Here is a 23,285-nt window from a genome sequence, read left to right on the forward strand (position 1 = left end):
GCAGGCTCAATGCTGTCAATATGAAGCCTGACTCAGGGCTCAATCTCACAAACCGTGAGATCATGACCTGAGCCAAAATCAAGAGTCAGATGCTCAACCAACTGAGCCACCCAGGAGCTCCACATTTTGTAATTTTAAGTGTACAGATCTTATACATGTTTTGCCAGTTGTATCCCTAAATATTTTATATTTTTTATGCTTCTGTAAAAGGATTTTTTAAGAACTTCAATAGCTAATTGTTCATTGGTAGTGTATAGAAATAACTGATTTTTGTATATTGGTCTTAATATTCTTATTAACGTCTTCATATTTCTGGCATTCTTCCTTCATATAGCTCTCTCCTCTCCTGCTAAATCTAGCCACCTTGGCCTCCACAGACTCTCTCTGTGTCTCTTCAACTCAGGGAGACGGCTGGATCTGCATGGCTTACCCCTCTCCGCCCACTGCTTAGAAACTCTGCTGTCGGGGCGCCTGGGTGGCGCAGTCGGTTAAGCGGCCGACTTCAGCCAGGTCACGATCTCGCGGTCCGTGGGTTCGAGCCCCGCGTCAGGCTCTGGGCTGATGGCTCGGAGCCTGGAGCCTGTTTCCGATTCTGTGTCTCCCTCTCTCTCTGCCCCTCCCCCGTTCATGCTCTGTCTCTCTCTGTCCCAAAAATAAATAAAAAATGTTAAAAAAAAAAAAAAAAAAAAAAAAAAAAAGAAACTCTGCTGTGGGCTGGGCGATTGTAGGGCTCACCTGGTTTATTTCTCATCTCAAGGATCTCTCTCCTTTACTGCTTGAGGTCCAGTGTCTTTCAGATGCTTGTTTCATAGAGTGTTGTTCTTTTCAGTTATTTCAGACAGGTGGGTAAATTCAGTCCTTGTTTACTCCATCTCGGCTGCCCTATTTTAAAACCTTTGTCGTGAATGAAAACTTATCAGGTTCTGGCCCGGTGAGAACTTACTAGGTTCTTACCAGAAGACCTTTAGGCACTCTGCTCTGTTTTATTTAGAAATTAGTCTAAGAATGCAGCCAGAGTTTGTGACTAAGAGTGTAAGAATTGAGTTTACACAGGCTGAAGTTTGATTTTACTTCATTGTTATAGTGTCACCTTGAGCAAGTTACTTATCCCAGCCAGAGTCTCAGTTTCCTCATTTATAATTGGGAGAAATGACATTGGTGGTTAATTTTAGGTCAGCCTGGTTAGGCTGTGGTGCTCAGTTGTTTGGTCAAAATTAGCCTAGCTGTTGCTTTGAAGATATTTTGTAAATAGGATTAATATTTACAGTCCGTTGACTTTAAAGAGGGATTACCCTTGATCAGTGTGGGTGGGCCTCATCCAATCAGTTGAAACAAAAACTGAGGTTTCCAAGAGAAGAAGGAATTCTGGCTCAAGGCTCTAACATAGAAGTCCTGCCTGGGTTTCTATCCTGCCAGCCTGCCCTGTGGAGTTTGGACTTGCCAGTCTCCACAATCACATGAGCCGGTTCCTTCAATAAATCTCTCCAAGCAGGGCATTGCTATGATCAGTTCTTTTGTTCTCTTTTGGTCTCTTTCTCATACTCCCCCTACCATGCATTTATTTTGAAAATAAATGCTGCAGATAAGTTAGATGTGCGGGATTTCACTTTCTCATTTAAAGAAGGTTAACTTCCATAAGCTGGAGTATACCAGGCAATCTTGTAGACTGAAATACATCTTCTCTTTAAGTATATTAATTTATATATTAAATAAACACACATATGCAGGCTCAGCAGTGGAGGCTGAGAGGGCAAGTGACAGACCCTATTTTCCTACAAACTTCAAGTTTTTATACTTACTTGCTTTACAGAGCCACCCTGAAATTCCCCTCCACGACTTCTCCCTTCACAGAAGCAGCGCCTGGGCCAAATGAAGACTCTGGGGGTCACAGCCAGGAAACTGAAGTTGGGAGAACTCCAAGCAGTGGCAGGTTGAGGTGGACTGGTAATGAAGGAAAGATCAAACCCCAAATTTTTGTACTGAACAATCCAGGGCAATCGATATATAGCTGCCTGACTTATATTCTGCCAAGGAAGATGTAAGAGCTTCAACTCTCCACTCTGGCACCTAGAGAATCAAGAGAGTAAAGGAGGAATCTTGTAAGCTATGAGAGCATCCTTTTGCTAAAAATATTTTAGTTTTTCTTCCACTTACAGTATTATTTACACCTTCGGCATAACATTAAAAACTGGTATTTCTGGCGATGTGTTTCACTAGGAAGCATCTAAGCAGAGATTATGGAGTGGGACTTCAGGCAGAAAGTCTGTGTGAATCTTCACCCTATCAACCCATTTGCTCGAGTAGATGTATGTATTAATTCAGTTATAGAAATAGCAACTTAAATAATGCATGAGCTCTAACCACTTTTTGTAGACAAAGGGATTTAAGCAACAGGAGAGAAGGCAATAGTATTCATTCTAGTAAACATGTATAATTTATAGCAAAGGGAAATAAATGGAGAATAATGATAGGAAAATATCATATTTAATATCTCCAGTGTTCTTTTTCTTTTTTCAGTGGATTTAGAAAATTGAAAAGTGTAAGCCAAAGCGGTCGAAGTTTTAAGTTCTATGGTATTCTGACATGTGGCTATTTTAGTCACATAAAAGTTGGAATTTCTGGCTTTAGAAAAAGACAAGACAATGGGAAGAAGAAGAGAGATAAGCCAAGGATGAATTTTAAAATGGTGTTTGATGTATCCCTTTCACTGTCATGATTTGATTCATGCTATGAAACTGGCACAAACAAATACTAAATGAGCCATTTTAGAACACATTTAAGATTGAAAGCGTTGGTAGAGAGGGAACTAGACTGTATATCATTGGTAAATCTCATTTCTCTGAAACTCCTGACTTTCTTTATACTTTTATTGGCTTTTTCTTGCCAGCTTTTAGTCTCCGTAGTTGAGTCATCATGGCTGTTAGAAAGAAAGCCAACACTCATGCAAAACCATATGAGAGAAGACTAGATCAATTTTGAAATTATAAACACTCCAGGAAACAGTAAAGTTAACACACCTGGTATAAAACATACTTGGAACGCTTTCATATTTAATGAAAAATATATTCCACTGAGTATTAGCACCAAACAACATTACCTAGAAATCCATTAATAGTTTTGCAGCTTATTGGAAGATTGAGATTTTACTATTCCCACTCTAGTAGAGCATTGTATGAAAATGCCTTTAAATCTCAAAAACTAACCCTGAACTCATGCCAAATTACCACTCGCCCCTGATGAATGGAATACACCATTAAATGGAAATATGAAAATTTCAAAAATATGTACAGAGACGTTACAAGTTACTTACTTAAATCACCTAGTATAAGATGGATCTGTGACCAGAGCATTCCCTAAAGAGGAGAAAATATTTTTTGAAAGCGGTAGCGGATCATGGGACACATAGTGGTTTGTAATATGTTTGGTAAATTGCTATGTTCTCGCTTTAGGGAGTCTGAATTCTGTTATTTCCTCTAAACTGAATCTTAGTTATTCAACAAAGATACCACACTATGCTAAGAAATAACCTACTGAATAATGATAGAGACTGCGCCCCGCCCCCGTCCTCCCTGTGAAACTTCTCTGGAATTTCCTGCTTCTTTTTGATGCAAGAGATTTCTTGCTTCTGTCCTTCTTCTAAGGCTGATTGGTTTGTATCATTTTTGAACGTGTATTTTTCTTTAAAAATACCAGTTTAAAAAATTCTCAGCCTTACATTGTCTCATAAAGATTATGCTATGATTAAACCCAGACCCAGATTGTAGATCTGCTTTCATTTTTTTCTGAAACGCAAACAAGAGAAATTTCAATGAAAACATTCCTTTTTCCACCAGAAACACTGGGCGCTGGTAATCCAGGTATCACCCTATCTGCAAATATGCATCCAACATGCAGGGCCTGCATGGAAGTATTTTAAAAGCTTAACCTAAGATTTTCATATTAAGGATGGAATGTAGTATCTTTTGATTCCTTAAATCCCTGCTTTGAAGAAAGGCACCTTTTAAAAATGTTCTGGGTAATGAGCCAGGGCTCTTAACAGGTATCCTGTTAAATAAATAATGAGCTCACCTGCTTCCCTTTCTCAGTCCTTCTTAAAAGTGGGGAGATAGCACCCAAAAATGCACGAGAAAGGATGTTCACTGCAGCATTGTTTATAATAGCCACGAATTGCACACAACCCAACTGTCCATCAATAAAGGACTGATAGGGACACCTGGGTGGCTCAGTCTGTGAAGCGTCCAAGTTCGGCTCAGGTCATGATCTTGACGTTTGTGAGTTCAAGCCCCTTGTCAGGCTCTTTGCTGACAGCTCAGAGTCTGGTGCCTGCTTCGAATTCTGTGTCCTCTCTCTCTTTGTCCCTCTCCCACTGGCGTCCTGTCTCTCTCTCTCTCTCTCTCTCTCTCTCTCTCTCAAAAATAAACATAAAAAAAAGAGGGTGCTGATAAATAAGGTGGAGTATAGGAGGCAACACTAGGACAGAAGCCCTGAGACCAGCTGCCTGGTTATGGATTCCAGTACCACTGCCTACTAGTTCATGTGGCCTTGGCCAAACTACTTAAACATTAGTTTTCTTACCTGTAAAGTTATCCTTAAGGTTGAAGTATGAGATAATAGTTGCTCATATCCCTCACACCTACAACAGTGGCTGGCAAATAATAAATAAATACGTGACCTGGTAAATACGTGTTGAATAAATACAGAGGTTGCATGCAAAAGTGCCCAGCAGATAGCTGGCACTCAGACGGTAGCTATTATTATGGTATATCCATACATAGGATATTAGGCAGTAATTTTAAAACTTTATGTATCAGTATGTAAACATAAATTTAAAAAATTTTAAATAAGAAATACATTTTTCAAAGTAGAAGTTGCTACAAGTTTTATAAGAAAATGGCTAAAATATGCAGACATGTACATATGTACTTTCATGGCATTCATGCACATAAGACCATCTCTGGAAGCATCCAGAGATGTTGGTATGCGTATATTCCTTTGCATACTGCTTTGTATTCTTTGAATTTTGCCCACTCATATAGCTGTGGCAGGTTGGTTTTTCTGGAAGCAGATTCTGAGCGAAGGCTAGTTCACAGGATGTTTGCTACAAAGCGCTCTTGTAGGGGAGGAGGAGGAAGCAGAATTGGGCAGAGGCAGAAGTTGATCTGTGATTGATCCCAACAAAGACCTCAGTCAACCCTCTGAGGAACCCTGAAGCTGGGATGGCCCCTCAGAGTCTTCCAGATGGCCTTCATACCCTCAATTGATCAGTCACTGGATGCTGGCTAACCCTGGAAGAAAGTGGACCTTCAGTGAAGTGCCTTTTTTTCAACTGAAGCAAACTCCAAAGAGGGTTGACAGGGTTTTCTAGTACATTCTCAGCAGCTGGGGAAAAAAGTCCCTCCTTCTTGAAGAAGGATCAGGTAGCACATGCCTATATCCATGACATTATTTATTCTTTCAATAAATGAATGAAATAGCTATCAAGGATTTCATTTCCAGTCTCCATCATTAAACCCCTGAGCTAGCCCAACCATGAAGGATAGGCAGTCTTTGTAGTGTGACTTGATGGGTGCTATTACACCACCCTGCCAAAAGTATGTGAAGTTTTAACACTTTGCTGAGGGATGGTTAAGCGGTGCTTCCTGGAGAAACTTATTTGTGTATGCTAACTGCCTTAACAGGTTACTCAGTAATTGTTTATTACCTATCAACAAATCAGGAGTACAGGAATTGGCCAGTAGAGAACTAGACATTGAAATTATCCAGTTTCCCTAGTTTAGGCTTTATAAATATTAGTAGGAGTTTAGGGTAAATTCTCTGGACAACCAGAGGAGCATATATATAATATAGAGCAGTGTTCTACAAAATGAGGTATGTGTATTCCAGAGGGGACAAAAGACATTCACTCGCCCTATCTTTATAGCAAGGACATTTAGTATGGAAAAGAAATTTGACAGTTTTTATGCATACATGTTTTTGTCTTTATAAAAGGAAAAACAAGGAAGACTACCCAATATTTAATGAACATATGGAGATTGGGCCCTTAATCTGTGAGCCAGACTGCCTCATTTCAAGTACAGTAGAAGAGAGAACCCTAATTCAACAACACAACTGACAAGGACAAGGACACCCTCACTTCTAACATCTTGTAACATTTTGTAGTTAACTCATTATTGGTGAACTGGAATGGAAAATAATATTATTTTGTTTTAACTAAACAGATCTTCACATAATTAGTATGTGGTACTGACTATTGACAATTTTGGTAACATGGTATCCTGGATTGTATCCTGGAGCCAAAAAGGGACAATAATGGAAGAACTGGGGAAATTCTGATAAAGTCTATAGTTAATAATACTTTACTAATGCTCATTTCTTAGTGTTGATACATATGTTGTAGTTAGAAGAGGCTAACTTTAGGGGAAGCTGCATGAGCCTGTATGGGAATTCTTTGATCTATTTTAGCACTCTTTCTGTAAACCTAAAATATACTAAATATAATCTCAAATTAAAAGTATCTTTAAAAACTCTTTTTGATGTATAGCTTTTTATATTCATTATTGTTAACAGTGAATGTTGACCTAAGTGTATAGTGTTTCTCTGCAATATTAGAAGATGATAGAACAAAATTATCATGACTAGCGAGTTATCGGAAATGAATAATCCAGAATACACACACACACACACACACACACACACACACGCCCATGCCTCTGGTTTCGTTTGAAGTATAAAGTTGCGTGATTCTCAATTCAGGATTTTAATTTTATTTTATCATTATTTTTGTTAACGTTCATTTATTTCTGAGAGGGAGACACAATGAGAGCAGGGGAGGGGCAGCCTCTAGGCTCAGAGCTGTCGGCACAGAGCCTGTCACAAGGCTCGAACCCACGGACTGCAAGATCATGACCTGAGCCAAAGTTGGATGCTCAACTGACTAAGCCAGCCAGGTGCCCCTCAATTCAGGATTTTAAGAACAATTTACTAAATTTTTACACATATTTAAAAGCTGCTTTTGAAATTTCTCTTACAGCAAATATACCATTGGAAAAACTGCAGGAGAGAAATAATTTACATAAGGCAATGGTGAAACATTTCAATGCTCTCTCTAGTTAGAAAACTCTTTAGAGGACAGAAAGTGTTAGTAAAAGTGAAAAACCGCGGATGGTCGCTGAATGAATTGTCACTGAAGAATCAAAGTTGAGATGCTTCGGACACGACTCTGTCAATGGGCTGCTTGATATCATTTCAATATTGGAATACATGCAGAAATGCTTCTACAAGGTCTGCCAAAGAAAAGATGTACGAGAAAAAGACTCATGCTCAACAATGAATGGTTTCTTTAATTAAGAAGAAATGGGGGGGGGGGGTCACCCGGGTGGCTTAGTCAATTAAGCTTCCAACTTCTGCTCAGGTCATGATCTCACAATTTCTGAGTTCAAGCCCCACGTCAGGTTCTGAACTAATGGCGTGGAACATGCTTGAGATTCTCTCTCTCTCCTCCCCCCCCCCCCCCCCCCCGCCTCTCTGTCCCTTCCTGGCACTCTCTCTCTCTCTCTTTCTCTCTCTCAAAAATAAATAAATAAACTTAAAAAACTTTTTTTAAATTAAAAGAAGAGAAAACATGGGGCTAGGGTGGTATCCCTATAAGTGTACTCCTTACAGGATGGCAGTTTGGAGAAAATTTAAAAGCAAAGAAATCGAAGAAAATGCACAGACCTGTCCCTCCTATGACATTCTTGACTGCTTCAGTCACAAGGATTCCATTGCAGCAAAAACAGATGAACCAGAAATCCACAAAATGTTACAGGATGTCATCACTATGACAAACTGAAAGGAAAATAGAAATGGAACCTTAATGAGATAGGGAAATGACCACAAAAATCTTTTGGGCCCTTAGAGGGTTCTAAGTTATCTCATGACAAAGCACTTAAGAATACTATTAAACTTGAAATGGTCATTATTCTTTTACAAATACAAATGTTCCAAATATACTGGCTTTTGAGTGAGTAATAAAAGTAATAATTTTTTTTTTAAAGTATTTTTTTTTTTTTATTTATTTTTGGGACAGAGAGAGACAGAGCATGAACGGGGGAGGGGCAGAGAGAGAGGGAGACACAGAATCGGAAACAGGCTCCAGGCTCCGAGCCATCAGCCCAGAGCCTGACGCGGGGCTCGAACTCACGGACCGTGAGATCGTGACCTGGCTGAAGTCGGACGCTTAACCGACTGCGCCACCCAGGCGCCCCTAAAAGTAATAATTTTTGAAAGAAATTCATACCATGGAGAGAGTATTTTGAAAACGAATGTTTAGAAAATACTTCCAATTTATGTGGCTTTTATTGGCAGATACAAATATAAAAACTATTATCTGTACAACACAAAAATCTTAGAAACAGAATTTTCTACATGCCCCCAATTTTTCCAAGTGAAGAATTTTATCCAAATGCAGAATTTTGAATATTTGTTAGAAAATATTAAGAAATGCCACACTTTCCAGTTAATTTACAGCAACAACTATTGAACATTCAGAAAACTGGAAATATACTAGCCCATAACAAATCTTGGAATAAGTAGTGGATGGAATTTAAAAGATCAGTATCATAATTTAGTAAATGCAGTTTAAAAAAAGGTACTTCTTCCACTTGAATCTACATATCTTGGTGAAGCATATTTTCATTTATTATAACGAAGTAACAAAATGTAGTGAACTAAAAAAGCAACATCATGAATTATTTTTGACCTTGCTCTAGCACGTGTTAAACCAAGATTTCACTGATCAGATTTTTTAAAATGTTATTTCAACATTTTTCCTTTTAAAACATTCATGTTAAGTATTTTTAAATGTTTATAATATGTTAACATTAAAGTACAATATAGTATATAAGTAAATACAGATACGAATATTAAATATTTTTAAAGTATGTAGATATATTGGATGTACACGCTCAAAAGTTTTTTACTGATAGGGATGCATGATATATAGTCTTGTACAGAGGAGGGCTAATCAGAAACAGCAAAGAATATGGGTTGCTTTAGCCCTTTATAAAATCTGCCGGAGAAAACACTGTTCCCCGCAATACACGGTGTATATTGAGCGTACGTTGAACCTCTTGTGCCGAGCAAACAACATTGGAAAGCTATTTACATAAGCGTCTTTACAATTGCTCAGCAATGTCTTCCATTTGCCTTTGGTTAAAAGTAACATGGGAGGAACACAGTTCCAGAGATTCTGATTCAGCAGGAGGACAAGTGTAGGCCCATCCACAGGCACTATGGAGTGTTAAGAAGTAAGTCCTCATTTGGAAGATGAGGAAGACCGAGCGCTCGAGCGTTGAAGCGACTCGGCCAAGGGAACACAGGTAGCTCACTAACCGGGACTAGGACCTTCCCAGACTCTTTTCCCTATCCGGTGTTCCTTTGGGTATGTCCTGCTCCCGAAGTGAAAATCTGGTGCCTGCCCGGTTTGATAGGAGCAGACGGGAAAAAAGTAACGGATCCAAAGTTTCAGCTCCAATCACTCTCCACTTGCAAAATATCCTTTTGAGTTTTCTGGTGAGACTAATGGCCACGTTGCTTTATAGAGCTAAAGACAAAACGTTATTGTCGGGTTTGTTAGTGTCACTGGGTTGCTAGGAGAGAGTCTGCAATGGAATTTAGCACGCAACACTAGCTTTATTTCCGCAGGACAACCCCGCCATGTGCAAAGGACGCTGCCTGTGTGCGAGGGGAGTGAAGCGAGGCGTGCCAAGGCCGAGACCAAAACACCACGTGAAAGAGCCGATTTCCTCCCAGACTTGGTGGGAGAAGACTCCAAGACCAGCACAGCAGTCCCCAAATCAAAATAGGACTCTCCTAATTTTTAAAAATAAGCACACAAGGGAGCCTGCGTAGTTCAGTCGGTTAAGCATCCGACTTTGGCTCAGGTGATCTCATGGTTCGTGAGTTCGAGCCCCCGTTGGGCTCTGGGCTGACAGCTCAGAGCCTGGAGCCTGCTTGGGATTCCCTGTCTCCCTCTCTGCCCCTCCCTCGTTTGCACTCTGTCACTCTCTCAAAAATAAGTAAACATTAAAAAAAAATTTTTAAATAAAAAAGATCGTGCTTAAAAAATAATTTAAAAAATAGACATACATTACAATTTCAAATGTTATTCTGTTTTTGATTTTATGATACCCAACCTGCTCATTTCTCCTTGACAATAGTTATACCAAACAGCTGTAAAATGGACCCAAAATATACATGGACACATTTCTTTGGATATAGGTAGCAACCTGGCCTCAGATTTGATTTGCTGGCCTTGGGAACCATCCGCAAGCAAGTGCGGGAGCGGGACGATAGCTCAAGCACCTTGTTGATCAGATGGGTAAGTGCAGACGAGGGTAGCAGAGGTGGGTTACAGATGAACGGAACAGATGCTCGCGTGTGAGGTAGGTGACAATGTGCTAACTGTGTGTTGGAATCAAGAGCACATACCGTCTCTTCTAAGCACCAGAATTCCAAGCGCCACACACTTTCCTTACTTATTTACATCTCAGAAAATATGCCTCCAAGTGTAATGTGTGCATATATATACACATATTTTCAGAGTGAGAGAAAAACCGAAAGAATAAAGGGAGATTTGACTCACCAGCTAACATCTTTCAAATGTTTGAAAACTGCCGCTGGGAAGGCGGGATAGCTCTTGCCTAGAAAATATAACGTATTTTAATGTGAAAGTACTCCTTCACTTTTTTGAGGGGGAAGGAAACCTGTATTATAAAATCCCCCAAAGCAAACCGTGGCTGCTATTTCTGGAGTCTTCCTGCTGAGCGAAAACGTGAGGCCCTTTCCCCTGGGACCCCAGGCTAAAGGGCACAGCCAGGTGCTCCTACACCTGCTATTGAATTCTGAGCACAGGCCAGAGGAGGGGAAGGGCATTGATGTTGGTCAAGCAGACCCTATCCCCGGGTCGAAACAGAGAAAAAAAGTGGCCAGGAAGGATTGCGAGGTAGTCAGAATTAGAGGAAATCTTCCATTTCCAGTGCTGGGCGCGGGAGGTGAATGGTGGCCGCTCTCAGGACTCGGGCCCGCCCTGCTCAGTGGTGGAGCACAGCCTACCGCCCTGTGCCCAACAGCCGCCCCTCCTGTGGACCGTGCTGGGCTCCAGCTAACAAGCCGAGGAAGTGGGGAATATCTCCAGAACTTGGGTCCCCCCTCTTCAGAACCTACCCACAGAGGGGAGGCCAGCTCCCAGGGGCTGAGGTGATCAATTTATGAATACACCTGCCCACCCAGTTGGAACAGAGCCTGAGAAGCTTTGGTTCACACGGCAGCCCTATCTCTATTTGAGGGATGAGAGCCTTTGCCCCCCCATTAAAGGGGTTGGAAGGATGTGAGCAGTTTGTGAGTGGCCCTGAAGTCATGGTGCCAGGTTGTGTGGTGTGGTGTAGGGTGCCATGTTTTTTCCTGTTTTGGAAAGCGGAGGTGGTACGAGGACTAAAGAAGAAGAAGAATATAATCCTCTGGGGGTTTGGAAATCCCTGGCAGGTGCCCCAAGTTGATGAGGGCACCCCAAGTGCCAAAGAGAGGGCTACTGGAGGAACCAATGTGTGGCCTCACCTAGATCCCAGAACTTGGGCTCATGAAGAAATGGGCTAGAAGCTCCCAGGGCAAATCCCGGGCCCCTGGTGCAGACCTGCCCACGTCTCTGCTGTGGTCCTGCAGTGCTCCCCCCTCCCCCGCCACTGCGCTGTCCCCCGCCTCCTTCCAGGGAATCATGCCACAGGGGAGGGGCAGCTGGCGAGGCGCATGAGGGGATTTGTATTCGGCAATGAGAAACTGAAGGAATATTGGTGGCCAATCCCCAGAGGAAAAACACATGGAACGTATGCTATAAGAAAGGTCTCCCGTTTTCTCCAATATTGCTTGGCGAAGAGGAAGTCATTTCCCTTGCTCGCTGTAAGTAATTGCCCCCTTAACAACAACCTATCAAATTAAGAGATTTCGTTCATGTAGCTCAGAGATTCAGGGAGCATGGTTTCCATTTATGATTGTTTTAGTAATTTCAAAGTGAGGCATCTGCCAGACTAAAAGACACAACTCTACGTCTGTTGCCAGGGTTTTGTCAGTGTGAAGCATGCTTCGTTAGACAATCTTTCTCATCTGTGGTCTTGACGGAGTCTCCAGATAGGTGTAGCTGGTCATGACCAGTGTGTCGTAGCGGACAGACAACTGAACCTGGGGAGTTTTCTGATCTGGTGCCTCAGGGGCACTTTCCTTCCAGCTCAGTTCCGATGATCATCACCATCAGGTGATTTTTCTCACCTCCTACTTTGTCCTCATCTTTTCTGATACAAACTCAATTACGTCAAGATTTCATGACCCATAGGTCCACGCCAGGGTCGGGGTGCCACTGAACAGGGATGGCCAGGAAATATCCAGGCTCAGAAACTAGGTTAGCAGATCCTATAGCTCCTATGGGTCAGAGAGGCTGGCGGCAGGGGCCAGGGCCAGGGCTCTGGCATGGGAGAAGCAGAGCCCAGGAGAGTCGGCCTCCCGTGGGTAGTACAGGCCAGGAAAAGCAAGCCCCCCAGTCCAGCAAATCCGACAGCAGAGATGCAGCTGAGCAGAAAACACAGAGCTCAGAGTCATGAATAAGGAATGCCCTGGGCTGCCCTTGGATGAATGGACGAGGCCCCTGAGCCCGTCACTCTCACACACCTCCCTCGGTGGCTAAATCGAGTCCTAACTCAGAGGCTGGGCCCCTCCAGGAGCGCGGCAGCACCCACAGTCTGGAGCAGGGAGGCGGACACAGCTGAAGCCTGCGGTGGTTCAGAGGGTGCCACGCTGTTCCCCTTTGCTTTACATGCAGGGCAGCATCCCCATTTTCCCTCGACTATAGTGTTGCCTGCACCACAACGGGACACTCTACGTGGCCAGAGTGAAGACGGAGAAGAAGGGCTGTGGAGTGTAACCGGTGTGTGTGAGGAAGAAGTGTTCAGGTGGTAACAGGGAAGCTGGCAGTGGTGGGGAGCCATGAACTTTGGGGGAGACGGGAAACAGACCACGGGATTGAGAGCAGGAAAGTGGAGATGAGGCTTTCGGAAGGCGCTGGGATAAAGGTGGGCTTGCCATGGAAGGTAACCGGGGTTGGGTGTCAGCCGCCACAGAAACTGGCCCGGAGGCCCTCAGGGCTGAGTTGGGGGCTGAGGGTGCCCAACAACCCCTTTCACCTGGAACTCATTCAAGGCACGGAGGTGAGGCCCAAACTGAGAAAACTGGGAAGAAAGAGACAGAAACAAAGCGTGACACGATGGCCTTTGGATCTATCCACGAAACTCCGTGATGCCCCATGCTGCGTGCCAAGCATGACACCCAATCTGAGGACACCGACAGGTGGAAGCGTAGTCCCCACCCTCGAGGAGCTCTGAATGGTCGGGGGAAGAATGGAGACGGGTCACACTGGCTAGGACAGACAAGCCAGGCTCCACAGGGCATTAATGAGAAGGCGAGTGTGCTCTAATCTTCAAGGTCCCTGTTGTGCATTTGGTAGAGATGTCCTTTCTCCATCCTGGGGAGAACTCAGGGCGCCGGGACTTTCCTGATCACATTAGATGTTAAAAGTGCCCCAGTCAGATCTCCAAACACCACTCATTTCAGTAATTAATATGGTTCATCAAGTGTAATAATCAGAAGCTTCACACTTCATTTAATAGTACAATTTCGCCTGACTCCTGTCCCCCTGCCTTGACCTCAGGCCAATGTCTGCAGGAGCAAGGGACCCCTCGCCCCACCCACCCCTGCTGTGGATTTGACTCTCTCAGGGTTGGGAGTCGGGGAGAGGAGCAGGACGAGGAAAGTCGGGGAGCCAGGAGGTTCTTATAGGACTAGGACTACACGTGGCTGTGGATTTCCACTCTCTTGGCCCACAAGCGTTCCAGCCACTTCTTTCTTGCGTGGTGACTCCATTGCTTTTCCAAGACCTTCCAAGTCCCCATTCCCAGTTCGGCCACAATCCTATCTCCACTGCAACCCCTTGAGGCTCTGAATGCATCTCGTCTGGCTGCTCATTTTCCACTTTTCTCAGCTCCTGGGAATCTGAAGTCACCTCCCCTTAGGGGCTCCTCCCTCTCTACGTGGCATACAACCCTTTTCATACAACCCTCTGGAAACACTGAGTCCTCGGGGCCCCGACTCTGAGCACCAGCTGATCCCAAGGCAGTCACCTCTCCTTGCTTTGCCATCAGAGCAGCAGACCGGCCAGGCTCTCACCTCTAGACTCCAGCCTGACTCCAGCCACCGTGCCCCGCCCCCCAAGCTTCAGGGGAGGCTAGCCCTCCAAATGCTTCCTCAAAGCCCCTGTACGTTGGTGGGAGGGAGGGCAGTCATCCCACTCTTCTGGGTGAGATGCGCAGCTTAGCTTCCTCTCACAAAATGCTCTACTGTAAACCTCAATTCTTTTCTCGGCCTCTCTGTCATCTTTTATAGTCTGGAGGTGGGTGGTGGCGGAGAGTAGAAAACTGGTTTCCATAAGCACTTTCGCAACTCCTACAGCTCATTTTGGAATGTTTCATCTATTGCTTTGGGGCCTCGGTTGAAACTGAGACTAAAACAGTTCCCATTTAGCCTCCTGGCTGATTAACAGAGGATACCCCCCCACCCCCCACCCCAGGCACAGCACATACGGAAGACGAGAGTATTTGTGCGGTGTGGCACTCCAGCTCCACGGATGTGCTGTCCACAGCTGGCGGGCACCAGCCAGGAGGAGCTCCAGCTGCCCTAGGCCCAACCGGGACACCTGGAGGCCTAAGCGCACAAATAGGCCCACAACCTATTGGCGACGCAACACGTGCTACTAACGGGTGGGGAAGCCGCGCACTGGACGGGGCGCCAGGCCCTGAGTGGTGCAGAAGGAGCAAATGATTCGTTCGAGCTGTAGCATGAAGCCACCAACGGGTGGTGGTGTCTCAGCTGGGGTTTGAAGAGTGAAGACGAATTCTGTAGGCGGCCAAGTAGGGCAAGGGCATTCTGGGTGACTCGATCGTTTGGTGCCGCCGGAGAATTCAGGTGTGTGGCAGGTAGAGGTGATGAGGCCCTCCCTGGGCAGCGCTTTCTCTCACAGGTGTTCCCTACAGCAATGTGAATTTTACCTCAGCTTCATCTTGACTCCTCTCTCCTTCTTCCTCTTCCTCCTCCTCTTCCCCCTCTTCCTCCTTCTTCCTCTCCTCCTCCTTTTCCTCTTCCTCTTTCTCCTTCTCTCCCCCTTCTTCCTTTTCCTCCTCTTCCTCTCCTCCTTCCCCCTCATCCTCCCCTCCTCTTCCTGCCCTCCTCTCCTCTTCCTCCTCCTCCCTTCCTCCTCCTCTCCTCCTCCTCTCCTCTTCCTCCTCCTTCCTCCTCCTCCCTCCTCTTCCTCCTCCTCCTTTTCTCCTCCCCCTCCTCCTCCCTTCCTCCTCCTCTCCTCCTCCTCCTCTTCCGTCTCCTCCTTCCCTTCCTCTTCCTCCTCCCCTCCTCTTCCTCCTCCCCTCCTCTCCTCCTTCCCCCTCCTCACCTCTCCTCCTCCCCCTCCTCCTTACTTCACTTCTAATTATCAGGTTCTGCTGGTTTCACCTCTTAATTCTTCACATTATCTCCTCCCCCCTTCCCCACACTCCACCACAGTCATGTTCTTTGTCTTCTTTCTCCTAACATTGTAAAGGAGCACCCCATCTGACCTCCCTTCCCCAGCTTCCCCTCTCCCAGTCCATCTACTGCAGGCCAACCACAGTGACCTTAAAATATCCAGCCCAGCGTAACCCCCCCAACCATTTTACACCTCACTCAGTAAAACTCTCCTGCCTTGCCACAGCCCACCCTGGAGGCGCAGACTCTAGATGAGAACCCGCTGCCTGTGGGAACTGCCCTCTTCCTCTCCCCTCCATCTTCCCCACTCTGTTCCAGCCACCCAGGCCTCCTGACTTCCTCAAACAGGCCAACACTCTCCTACCCCAGGGCCTTTGCCTTTGCTCTTCCCTCTTCTTGGAAAGCTCAGTCCTCGAACATTCGCAGCTTCCTGAAGTCTCAAATATGACTTTATGAGAGACCATCTATAAGCAACAGCAACCTGCCCCCAACACTCCCTTACCCTGCTGTATCCTTCTCCAGAGCATTTACCCACCTCTTCACATGTGGCACATTTATTTGATAATTGCCCAAGTAGAATGTGCGTCGGTCCACTTTCCTGATGTGTCTCCTATGTCTGGCTGGTAGGAGGCCCTGGATGAGAGTCCTCAAGTACATGGACCAATGAAGTGATGTGGGATGAGATGGGGATGTCTGACTCACTTCATACAAGGTTTCTTCACGCTGTGACAAGTCACCTCATTCGAAAACAAGTGTCATTTATTGAAGATTGCGCGTGTGGCTCTGTGCTAGGTTACGTGACACGGATTATCTCTTTTCTGCAAGAATCTGGGAGATAGGTACTATTTCTGGCCCCTCTTTTCATATAATGTGGGTTCTTTTTTTAAATTTGTTTTATTTCTGGCCCCCCTTTTCGTATAATGTGGGTTCGTTTTTTTTAATTTGTTTTAATTTTTTACACTTATTTATTTTTGAGAGAGAGAGAGCGAGCACGAGAGGGGGAGGGGCAGAGAGAGGGAGTCACAGTATTCGAAGCAGGCTCCAGGCTCTGAGCTGTCAGCACACAGCCCGCCGTGGGGCTCGAACTCACAGACCGCGAGATCATGACCGGAGCCGAAGTCGGACGCTCAACGGACTGAGCCACCCCGGCGCCCCAATGTGGGTTCTTATAATGATACCTTAAAATATAACGAATGTATCATAATACATTAAAACATAATAATGTATACTTTAAATTGCACTTATTCCTGCAACTTGTTTCTTTCCTGACCTTTTTCTGTGTACACATAAAGGCACACATAATGGACCAGGAATTTATGTGTGTTTTTACCTGCTTGTTTCGTTTTATCCTTTACGAAAATGAGATCCTACTATACATATATTGTTACACAGTGTGATGTGCCTCAGAGATTTTCTTTTTCATGAAAGTTAATAAAATATATCTCCTTCTTTTTCTTGGCTTCGCATATACAGGGTACACCGTGTTGTGTTTAATGTGTTTCCTCCTGATTAACCGATTAACTGATTGATCTTTTTGTTTGTTTTAGTTCTACTATGTTAGAAAAAATCCTGCAATAACATCTGTGTCTTCCTGTATTGTTGATCAGGGCCTGGGTATGTTAGTGTACTGGGAGGGAGATTCCTAGATGTGAATGTGCTAGGTCAGCGATAGGCACATTTTATTTACCGGCCGTGAGCTGGTGCTCCATCTATGGTCTCCGTGACAGATGTACCTGGTGTACCCCCTCTTCCCCTCCACCTGCCATGGCCAAGCAGACGCTGCCAACTCTGTCTGGGGCTTCCTGCAGCCACCAGAGCCCGCTCTGCCTGTGAATGAGTCACGCAATGAGGGCCCCAGAGCAGACTTGAGTCAGTGACCCACAGGAGTTAGCACACACACATCTGAGCTCCTTCGCCGCTACGGGGTTAACTCCGAGGTGCGAGTTTGACACTGGATCACACAGTGTCCCATTGCCTGCAGTGGTGACTTGATTGACAACATGCCCTTGATTGACGTCCTTTCTTTTCCTGTCTCGCTTCCTCGATCCCCTACTCCTGTTTCCAAGGTTCACCTCCCACATGGACCCTCACACTCAAAGCCTTGTCTCTGGCACTGCTTCTAGAGAGTCAAAACTAAGACACTCTTATTTCTTTTAGGAAAAAAAAACACATTTATTCTCTAAAGGTGATAGATGAACATGGTACTTTTTTAGAGCATAAGAGATAGAAAATGAAAAGTAAACACCTTCTGACCTCCAGTCTCTCTACCCAAAGGTAATGCCTGATGACAGTTTCCTGTATTTCCTTCCAGAAAAAGATATGATTATACAAACATGTATAAATATACATATCCTTTATCCTGTTAAATCTCCCTGAATGGAAAAATTTTAAATACTGTGCTTGGCACCTTTTTTCTACTTAATGATCTATCCTGGAGAGCATTTATATTTGCAAAGACAGCTCTTTTACAGTTGAATGGCCTTATGTTGTGTGGCCCCACGGTAGGTTCCTAACCAGAACTCCTAACAGAGAACATTTATTGTTTCTAGTGTTTGCATTTATAACCATGCTGGGACAAACATTTTTGTACGTATATTTTGGCTCGTTTTTCAAATTTTAGGTAAATTCACAACAAAACAAAAGATAACAGATGTTTACGTGCATTTTAACTTATTTTTCTCTCTTCAAATAGGCTGCGCTGGTTTGTGCTTCTACCGACAGTTACAAATGCCTGTTCTCCCATGTCTTCCCTGACATGGGAGTTATCAAACATTTTAATATTTACTAATCGGCTAAATGACAAAAGTATTTCATCGTTTCATTGTGATTTCTTTGAGCATCTGTTCATATGTCTACCAGCAGTGATGGTTCTTCAATGCCTTACCTGTTCATACCCTTGGCCCATTTTGCAATTGGATTTTATATCCTCTTCCTTTTGTTTTTTGTAAGAGTGTTTAATAGAGTCTGGCTAAGAACCTGTTAGATACATCTCTTAAGTTTTCTTTCATTCTATGATTTTCCTGGAACTTTTTATAATGAAATATTTTCTGGATGGCTCAGTCGGTTAAGCGTCTGACTTCAGCTCAGGTCATGATCTCACAGTTTGTGAGTTCGAGCCCCGCATTGGGCTCTGTGCTGACAGCTTAGAGCCTGGAGCCTGCTTCGAATTCTGTGTCCCCCTCTCTCTCTGCTCCTCCCCCGCTCATGCTCTGTCTTTCTCTCTCTCTCCTTCAAGAATAAATAAAAACATTAAAAAAACAAAAAAATATAATGAAATATTTTCTTTTTCCTTTATTAAAAATATTTATTTATTTTTGAGAGAGAGAGAGAGAGAGAGAGAGAGAGAGAACATGAGTGGGGGAGGGGCAGTGAGAGAGGAGGACAGAGGATCTGAAGTGGCTCTGTGCTGACAGCAGAGACCCCAATATGGGGCTCAAATTCATGAACCACAAGATCATGACCTGTGCTGAAGTCTAATACTTAACTGACTGAGCCACCCAGGTGCCCTATAATGAAATATTTTCTCATGCAGAGGTCTTAAATTATTAAATCAAGTCTGTTTCTTCCCCCTGCCCCCTCTCCCCCCATGGCTTCTGGATTCTATGTCATGCTTAAGAAATCTGTCTCAAGTTTATAAAAATATCCATCCATATACCTCCTAGTTCTTTAATGGTTTTATTTTTACTCTGAGATCAGTAATCCATCTGGAGGTTATTTTTTTCAATTCTCTTTTTATTTTGAGTAGGCTCCATGCCCATCTTGGTCCTTGAACTCATGACCCTGAGATTAAAAATTGCATGCTCTACTAGCTGAGCCACCCAGGCGCCCCAGGGGGTTATTTCTGTGAATGATGTTTGTTGTTGGAAGAAACTATAGAGAAATGAGAGTGAAACAAGGAAGACAGGCCGAGTCCAGAATGCTTGGCTGGTGGTATTGGAAAGTGGCTGTTGACCAGAACTTTCTGAGGGCACTGCAGGTGGAGGGTGGTCCTCGATCCTTCCCTGGGGTTTGTGCTGGTGCTGTGCCGGAGGTAGCTTGTGTGCTGGCTCACAAGAGCCCCTTTATTATGTAAAGCCATTGTTACAAGCTAAATCCTATAACATTATAAATAAATTATATATTTTAACATACAAATGTTCAAAATTCATTGTTTCCTAATTATTTCACTATGTTTTACTATTACCCATGCTCATGAAATTATTTAGTTCTACTGAATCTATATGGTGGAAATACCACATAATGGTGATGTCATGTTGGTAGCTTGAATAAGACATTGGTGGGAGCATTTACACCATGGAAATTGGCAAATGCTACGAGTCAATTCCCTGCCCCCCACCCCCCCCCCCCTTCAGAATCCAGTAAAGCATCTAGCAGCACGACACTAACTTTGCCCATCTCCAGATATGTTTATTCGGAGAAGAGGCTGACATGTTAGAGAGGAAATTCAAGAATCACTTGGGGAGTCAGACTCGAGGACATCTCAATCTCTTCCAGTCCTGGAGTATGATGATTCTGGAACACTCATAATTACTCTCGATGGCTATATTGCTAAGGGGAATTCTGCTCAGAAAAATCTGTAAGGGATCTCATTTTGGTGTAATTCAGTCCTTCAAGGGCTCTTGCACAAGATTTTCCCTGTAATGTCTCAGATTTAGATTCCAATGTGGCAACTCAGGGCAATAGACGGCATTATTTATCATCATTCATCTGTTTTTCATTTGATATTAAGGGTTCCTCAAACACTGACTCTTTCTCTAAATGCTATCAAAGTAGCCACAATTTACTGACATTTTTGCTTACTCTTTTCCATGTGGCAGCTCATATTCTGTAGAAGGCAAGGGAAAGTTGGAGGACAGAGGGTCAGAAGATGATTTTGGGATCTCACACCAACACTTGAAACCATGGAAGCATTATTTATCCAAGTTTAAAGAAGGACCTTTAGGAGCATCTGGGTGGCTCAGTCAGTTAAGCATCTGACTTCAGCTCAGGTCACGATCTCACAGTGAGTGAGTTCGAGCCCCACGAGCCCTGCGTGGGACTCTGTGCTGACAGCTCAGAGCCTGGAGCCTGCTTCAGATTCTGTGTCTCGCTCTCTCTCTGTGTCTCCCTTTCTCTCTCTTCCTGCCCCGCTTAAACTATGTCTCTCTCTCTCTCTCTCTCTCTCTCTTTCTCTCAAAAATAAATAAAGACTAAAAAAAATCTTTTTTAAATAAATAAAGTACGGCCTTTGTTTTTTCTTCATAAATCAGTTTTTCAGAAGCCAAGAACATTTAAAAGATATATAAAAATCACAAGAAAAATGTAATATTCAGGTAGCTTTTATACAATCTTATAAGAACTTTCTCATTTAAAGTTACTTTTTCCTGCTACAATATTTTCTTTTGAAAATAGCTTTTATAAGTGTTTGGCACACATGTAGAAATCCCTAATGAATCAATTTTAATAATAGTGTTACGCATTGTTCATCCTGAAACAAATCCATTGACCACATTTATAATGTTTGGCCGGGGTTGGGGGTGGGGGTGCTCTGTTCACCACAAGTTTTCATTGTCTTTCACATATATTTCTTAGTACTCATTTTGCCCACATTTCACAGATGGTCAGACTGGTCTATTCACTGTCCCCAAGGTAATTGCCAATTTTTCTCCTCTCCCTCTTCCTAACTGGGATTCTATCTTTCCTCTTTTACATGTAATCTTCTCAATTCTTCAAGATTCTCTGTATCTTTCCACAATTATTCCCAAGATCAGTGATGTAACACTCTTCCAGATTAAAACTACTATTTCCTGTGCCACATCATTTGGCATCCAATTATACTTTCCCCTGTGACTTACGTTGTTAGTCCATTTCTACTGTGTATAGTTTTACTTTAGCATTTAGACAAGAGGTTCTTATCCTAGGATGTATGGATCCCTTGGGACTTTAGGGAAACTGGGGGTGTCATGAAATTATAAGTAAATTTTGTGTATACTTACCCATGTGCCTTTTTAAGGGCAAAAATCCAGAGCTTTTATAAGATTATCAAAAGAATTTTGACCCAAGAGTTTAGTCTCCTGGAGGAAAGAAGCTATGAGATGCTTTATTGTATGTCTCATGATATTTTCAATAACTCTGCTAAGTAATTGAATGGGCACAAGATAAAGCTAATGCTTCACTTATTTGCTGTCAACTAATCCCTTTCTTTCTAAATGATGAAAGAATAATGAAAGATAACCTTCCTGTTTCCATCTCACAGTTGAGCATACATGAAAGTAATAGATGTTTAAAAGTTTTGAAAAGTTTAAAACAAGACCTTACACTTATGATAGCTCACCTTGAGAAATGCAATAAAAGAATTCCACATTTCTGGAATTCTTGGTCATTTGATTACCTTTTATAAACCTTCTTCTGGAGAAGCAGAACTTGGAAAATGTCTTCTCCTTTGACTCCAACTTCCACTGCATCTATTTTCTTTTTTAATTTTTTTAACATTTATTTATCTTTGAGAGATGGGGACAGAGTGTGAGTGGGGGAGGTGCAGAGAGAGAAGGAGACACAGAATCCTGAAGCAGGCTCCAGGTTCTGAGCTGTCAGCATAGAGCTCAACACGAAGCTCGAACCATGAACCATGAGATCATGACCTGAGCTGAAGTCAGACACTTAACTGACTGAGTCACCCAAGTGCCCCTGCATCTATTTTCAATACCACCTCTCACCCAAAAGCTTGCCAATGAAAATTGCTTTATCCTGTAGCCATTACCATCCATTCCTTGATGATTTAAATTTTCTGATTAACTATTATTTTATTTAATACATTCCTATTATACTTCTTGTTAATTTCAATATTCTTGCAGTTATTCTTTCCACTATCCAAACATTTCCCAAACCTTCTCTTGTCCAATGATCTTGTTCTCTACCCCAGTTAAGTCATTCACTCTCACAACCAGAGCTAAACTTTGTCTTTACCAATAACAATAGTCCTTCTATGTAGGTAGAATAATAACCCCCCCCTCAAAGATGTCTACATTCGAATCCTTAGAATCCGTGGATGTGTTGCATTATGTGGCAAAGGGGAAATGAGATTGCAGATGGAATTAAGGTTACTAATCATCTGACCTTAAATACAGAGAGTGTCCTGGATTATCCAGGTGGGTCTGATGTACCAACAGAGGTCCTTCAATGTGAAAGAGGGAAGCAGAAGGGTAAATCAGAATGATACTATGTGACAAGAACTCGACCACTACTGTGGTGAAGGTGAAGGTGAAGGAAGGGGACCTCTGTGGGCTGGAAAGGGCCAAGAAACTGATACTAATACACTTTTCTTCCATTAGCAAATGAATTCACATTTGCCTCTGAGCAACCCACTCTCCTCTCTTTACAGTTTACACCCTCTAGTACCCCAACTGCAACAAATTTTTTTTGTAACCAGTAACACCTACAATCCATTGATCCAATTACAATCATACCATTTCTCAACCCACTCATGTTCTCTCTTCCTTCCTTATACAGCTCAGATCTCGTGACCTAAAATTATAATTACTTGCAACTCTCAGCTATGCACTCTGAACTCCTGTGATCCCTCTTTGTCCTGCTCCCTTGAGAACAATTTTAACTCTAGTTGAATCCAACCTTTCACCCATTCATACTTGAACCTACTAGCTAAATGTGATTAGAGACCATGCAACCAATCTGGTTTCACTTCAAATTCAAGG

At 43.3% G+C, this 23,285-nt stretch overlaps 1 long non-coding RNA gene across 1 annotated transcript; it reads right to left on the minus strand.

The window, feature by feature from the left end:
- Window positions 1–1,594: 1,594 nt before the first annotated feature.
- Window positions 1,595–14,613, minus strand: LOC132694974 (uncharacterized). The gene is made up of 5 exons (XR_013556916.2): window positions 14,341–14,613; window positions 10,625–10,682; window positions 7,717–7,827; window positions 3,311–3,353; window positions 1,595–2,067 (listed from the first exon to the last, which is right to left on the minus strand). It is a non-coding gene; the product is annotated as an uncharacterized LOC132694974 (long non-coding RNA).
- Between the last annotated feature and the right edge of the window lie 8,672 nt (window positions 14,614–23,285).

This window comes from Panthera onca, chromosome B4 (genome assembly GCF_046562875.1).
Source record: "Panthera onca isolate mPanOnc1 chromosome B4, mPanOnc1 haplotype 2, whole genome shotgun sequence".
In the NCBI taxonomy this organism is placed as follows: Eukaryota; Metazoa; Chordata; class Mammalia; order Carnivora; family Felidae; genus Panthera; species Panthera onca.